This window comes from Cavia porcellus, unplaced genomic scaffold (assembly GCF_034190915.1).
Source record: "Cavia porcellus strain 051 isolate PalLab524CR breed Dunkin Hartley unplaced genomic scaffold, mCavPor4.1 scaffold_18, whole genome shotgun sequence".
Lineage (NCBI taxonomy): Eukaryota > Metazoa > Chordata > Mammalia > Rodentia > Caviidae > Cavia > Cavia porcellus.
The window spans coordinates 48,682,908-48,688,563 of NW_026947501.1; positions in this window are offsets into that span (position 1 = coordinate 48,682,908).

Here is a 5,656-nt window from a genome sequence, read left to right on the forward strand (position 1 = left end):
AGGCAAAAAGACTGAAGACGGGCTGTGCGCATGCGCCAACTCTGGGTGCTGGACGTAACCGCATAGCAAACACATACTTATAAAAATTAAGATTAACAAATCCAGAAAAATTTAAATTAAAAAAGAATCACATAGTGTCTGCCTGGCAAATGCAAGGTCCTGAGTTCATTCCCGGTACAAAAAAGAAAAAAAAAAAAAAAAAAAAAAAGTGGTCAGCAAGCCCTGCAGTCCCCCAAACAGTCGCCCAAGCATGTCCCAGGGTCTGATCCCCCCGGGTGCCACGCCTGACCTGGGAAGGGCTGCGCTTCCGGACAGCGGCGATGCAAGCGGCGAACTCCAGGCTGGGACCCCCACACACACCAGTAGCCTCCCGGGAGCAGGCTCTGCCCCCTGCCCCCCTGCACACCCGTGACACTTTTGCACACATCTTGCACATGCTCATCACACTGTGCTCACACAGCCGTTTTGCACGGCCACTGGAACACGAGTCCTCGACAGAAGGAGCAATGCATGTGTGCTTGTGCCCCACAGCGCGCCCGGGAGCTATCTGTGCACCCACAACGTGTGCGCCCCACACCAGCGCCCGCTTCGAGTCCTGAGGAAGCGGAAGCTGCATACACGGTTGTGGTGGTGGGGCGGTAAGTAATCACAGGGAGGCCATAACGGTCATCTAGGTATCAACAGAGGAACAAAGAGGCCACGAGTGTGTCAATCCACGTGCCGAGGGTCCCCCCACAGTCCAGGCCACTGCTTTCGGGGTAAAGTGGGGTCCGAAGGTGCAGTACAGGCTCGGGAGGGGGCAAGGCGCTGGCAGGGACAAGAAGAAGGTCTCATGGCCCAGGGCTTACACTGCCACCAACCAGAGTGGTCCTTCTCTTCCCCCAGAGGAGCCCCCAGTAGACACTCCAGGACCTGCTCCATGCACACTGGGGGTCTCCTGGAAGCAGGGTCGCCCCGGGCCCTCAGGCCCTGCCCAGTTCCTCCTCCCCAGTGACCTGCAAGCAGAATCCTTGGCACCATCAGGGCGCCCCCACAAGACACTAGAACCCCGCTCTGCCCCCACACTCTCCAACCTGCCCCCCTTGTTAAGAATTTAAGTATTTGCCAGATGTCATGGTGCATGCCTACAGGAGGCTGAAGCAGGAGGATCACAAGACCCAGGCCAGCCTAAGCAATTCAGGGAGAGCCTGTCTGAAAACAAAACTAAATTAAGGCCTGGGGATGTAGCTCAGTGTGAAGGCCTTGGGTTCAGTCCCCAGAACTGCCACACAACAAAAACCGACCTCTTATTTGTCCTATTTAATTTCCAGAATACTGACATCTCACCCATCAACATAGCAAGTTATGCTCTAATGCACCTGGAGAATCTAGTCACTGCTCTGAAGTTTGCACTTTCCTTTCTGTCTTGTTCAAACTGAAAACAAGTAATTGTTTCTTATTTAAGAAACAACTTCAAGCCAGGTGTGGTGGTGCAGCCCTGTAATTCCAGCACTCAGAAGGCTGAAGCAGGAAGATTGCTGTGAGTTTGAGGCCAGCCTGGGCTACAAAGTTCAGTTCAAACCCAGCATGAACTGCATAGCAAAACTCTGTCTCAAAAAAAAAAAAAAAAAAAAAAAAGAAACAACTTCATAATTCTTGGAATTGCGATCCCAGAAATTAGGAGGGAAAAAAACCCAATTTGCTTTCTTCTGCCATTTGTTGTGAAAGTTGAATCAGGTTGCAGCTAAGGCTCTAAGAATTCTCTGTGACATGGGAAAAGCTGCAAACACCAGGAGCAACCTGGGACACAGCCTACCCAGCATAGTGACTTGATGGCTGGGAGGCCCTGTAGCCATGGGCTGTCCAGCTGTCCGCAGCTGGGCTCCTACCCCGGGAGGGGCCACGCTCAAGCCATCATGAGCGGAAACTAAGTGTTATGTGAGGAGCCCAAGAGAGATGCTGCAGCTGTAACCCGAAGTGGAATTAAATGTGGCATAAAGTGTAACTCTGAGACTCTCGCAACAGCCGTCGTGTTGTAGGATTCCTGGTGCCCATCTGAGGCTTGAGGGTTCACAGGAAGCCCATCCTGCCCATCCTGACCTGATGAGGCTGAGTAGCCATGTGGGGAGGACGGAATTGTGGGCAGGGGGTAGGGCCTTCCTGCGTCTTGCTCCATGCTCCACATGTGACACCTCATCAGTCCTCTGGCAGATCTGAAATCAGGGTGCTCCTAGGTAGCAGGAGGAGGGGCTGGACAGACAGCAGGATCATCCCAAGGAAGAACGGGGGGCTGCTTTGTACCCCCATACCAGGCGCTGGGCTTTGTGCTCGCCATCTGTGACATACTGGGCATGTTACGTCATCTCACTAAACTGCCCTTTACAGTATCTGTCTGATAAATGGAAAGAAACGATTGAGTCATCACCCCAGGGAGTCTCACAGCTGTTTAGGGTTTAGCTTGCTTTCTGGCACAATGGCAGACCAGGTGACAGACCTGGGAGAGGGGCCCCAACTCAGAATATTGCCGTGGCATGGGTGGGAGCAGCAGGGATGCTCGGCTGGGTGTGTGAAGCGGAACTGCAGCTCCGAGACAATGTGGAAGTGTCTTACAAAACTAAACCCGTCAGGCAACTGCTTCCTTTTATTTTCCCAAAGGAATTGAAACCTTACATGCCTACAGTGCTTGTGCAGCCTGCTTACTGCAACTCTACTCATAATTCCCCAAGTCTGCAAGCAACCAAGCGTCCTCCTATAGTGAACGGGTGAACACACCGTACTGCCTCCAATGATGGACTGAAGGGTTTCTGTGCTGAAAGTCAGTGAACTCCCAAGCCACTAAAAGAAATGGAGGAAAGAGAAGTGCATTCTACTCAATGAAAGAAGCCAACCTGAAAATCCTACACGCAGGGTGACTCCAACTATGTCACCTGCTGGGAAAAGGCGAACCTGTAAAGACAGGAAGAGAGGATCCTCAGGGAAGTGGACATGCTGACGGTTAGTCCATGCCATCGCACTTCATCTAAAGCAAAATACATCGCTGAGAGCGAATCCTTGGTAACCTGAGGGCACTGGTGACAGCTGTGCCCTCTGCTGTCCTAGGGTGCTGAGGAGGGGATGGCCTTGCACATAGAGAGAAGGGAGTACATGGAAATTTTGTGAGCACTCCGCTCAACCTTACTGTGAGGCTGGAGCCAGTCTCCAAGTCTGAGCTATGGCTATGGTCTAAGATTGGTCCTAGCTGCAGTCTCGGATGGCACGGAGCCTGTGTAAGCTTGCTGGATGAAGTCAGCATATGCCGAGGATTTGTGCCACCTGGGCCTCGGTGGCAAATTTGCGGTAACATCATGATCCAAGCTAGTGGTTTAGCATTTCTGCAGTGTTGTGCCCTCAGTCTGGCTGTCCTGTGAGCTCCTACAATCACTGACCCTCTCCTGCTCCAGCCCATGACTGCTTTATGTGCAGCTGATTGCTATTTTTACCCTTAATTTCCCAAAGAGGAAATAAGCCTGATGGGCCCTCGTCTAGGGGATGCTATTCGGGCATAAATAACACCTCAGGTGGAGCAGGTGAGGTGAAATTTGCATCTTGACATTAAATTAGCAACAGATCCCAGGGATGTTCTATTCCTGCAGTAACAAACCCCAAGTGAAAAACCCAGGGGTCCATGGCTTGCATAGTAAGTAGGTAGCAACCGTAAGGTGAGGCCACCTGCTTGTCCCCTGGACTCTGAACCTGAGAGGGTCCAGAGCCTCCAAGCCTGGTGAAAACTGAGGCACCTTGGTATGCCAAGCACCAGGGGTGGCAGGCCCAGGACTGCCTCCAAACCATCACTGCCAGATGCCCTGGGCAGGTCCTTGGTCTTTTCAGGCTTTAGCTCTGCTTTGTGTTTGGCTTTTGTCTGCATGTTTGTTTTGCTCTGTTTTGCTTTTTGCCTTGGTTGACTGCTTATTTTTTTGAATGTGTCTCCCTGTACAGATTTATGGGCCCTAGCTGTCTTCTTGGCTGAGCCTCACAACTAGCTGGGACTAGTTTCATTCTTCTGCATGTGGATAATCAGTTCTAGGTTCCTTTGTCAGAAATCCAATGGCTATAGGCATGGGGTATTGTTTCTGTGTCCTTTATTGTACCTCATTGGTCTACAAGTCTACTCTTATGCCAGTACCATACTGTTTTGTTACTATGGCTTTGTAATATAACTTGAAATCCAAAACTGTGATACCTCTTGTTTTTCTCTTCTTGCTCATGATTACTTTGGCTATTCAGATTCAATATAGATTGATTTCTTCTAGTAAAGTGGAAAGTTGCTGGTATTTTAATAGGGATTGCTTAAGTCTAGAGAGCATTTTTGGTGATGTGCTTTTTTGACAATATTAATTCCACTTATCCATGAACAGGAGTTAAGCTCTGCGAACAGCCTAGATACCCATCAACACAGAGACAGATAAAGAAAGGGCAGTGTCCGTGTGTGCATTGCTATGCTACTCAGCCACAAAGAATGGTGAAGTGTCCTTTGCAGGAGAATGGGTGGAACTTGAGACCTGAATGTTAATCAAATAAGTCAGATATAGACAGTAAAATACTACAGGATTTCTCTTAAATGAGAAAACTAAAACATAAATAGATAAAAGAGTTAAATAAAGGCAAGATGATAGGAAACAGAAAGGCAGGTGTTTCTAGAGAGGAAGACAGAACATGGATACAGAGAGTAAAAAAACCAAAACTGGTCAATATAGCCACATCCATGTGCTGACCCCCTCAAAAAACAAATACAGCTATGACGTATTGCAAACACGCATTATTTTTTTTTTAAATAGGGAAAGAGGAAAGTGGGTTGGAGACTAGGGCAAGCTGATAGGCATTTCTACATCCCATTATACTTTTCCAGTTCCTTGTCCTCCAGATTTCTGTTTAGAGAATCTCAAGAAAAATTAAGGAAGAAAAAAGAGATAAATGTGGCACTGAATGAAAACAAACAGCTCTGAAAATAGTGGCCAGATGAGGATTTCTTTCTGCAGCAGGACTGAGGCATGGGAGGCCCATCAGGGCGTGGTCATCCTTCAGCCTTAGAGTAAGGCCCTGGGGAAGACTTGGAGATGCTGACAAGCGGCCATGCTGTTCCAGAGTTCTGTGTAGACCTGTAGATGTCTTAACCATTATGAAGTATACAGCAGGGAAATTAAAACCCTAGGTCCAAACCATGAGCTCAAGCCTCAAATATTGGCTTCACGTATATGCCTTCTGTTCCACCTCATGCCAACAGAACTAATAGTGGGCATGAGGTCCTTTTCTGACTTGGGCTCCATTCACATACACGCGATGGGTTGTGTGTCCCGACTCAGCACACCCTACTTTAATCAATGGAATGATGTTTCTGTTTTCCTATGAGACATCTGAGCACCACGAGTATCTTGATATGACGCCCGAGAAGGTGCATTCCCAAAATCTAGAGTTCTAACCCATCAAAACATCAGCAGGCTAAGTGACACGCCATGGCCAAGGTAACTGAGCAGAACTCTTCCAGAGTATCACGGTCATAGAAGACAAGGGAAGACTGATGAATGGTCACAGCCTACGGTGTGTCACATGCTCTTGAATCTGACCATGGAAGGATGTTTCGGAGTGACTGCTGAGACCCAAGCAACGCATGTGTTCTGTTCAGTATTAAACTTTAACATGC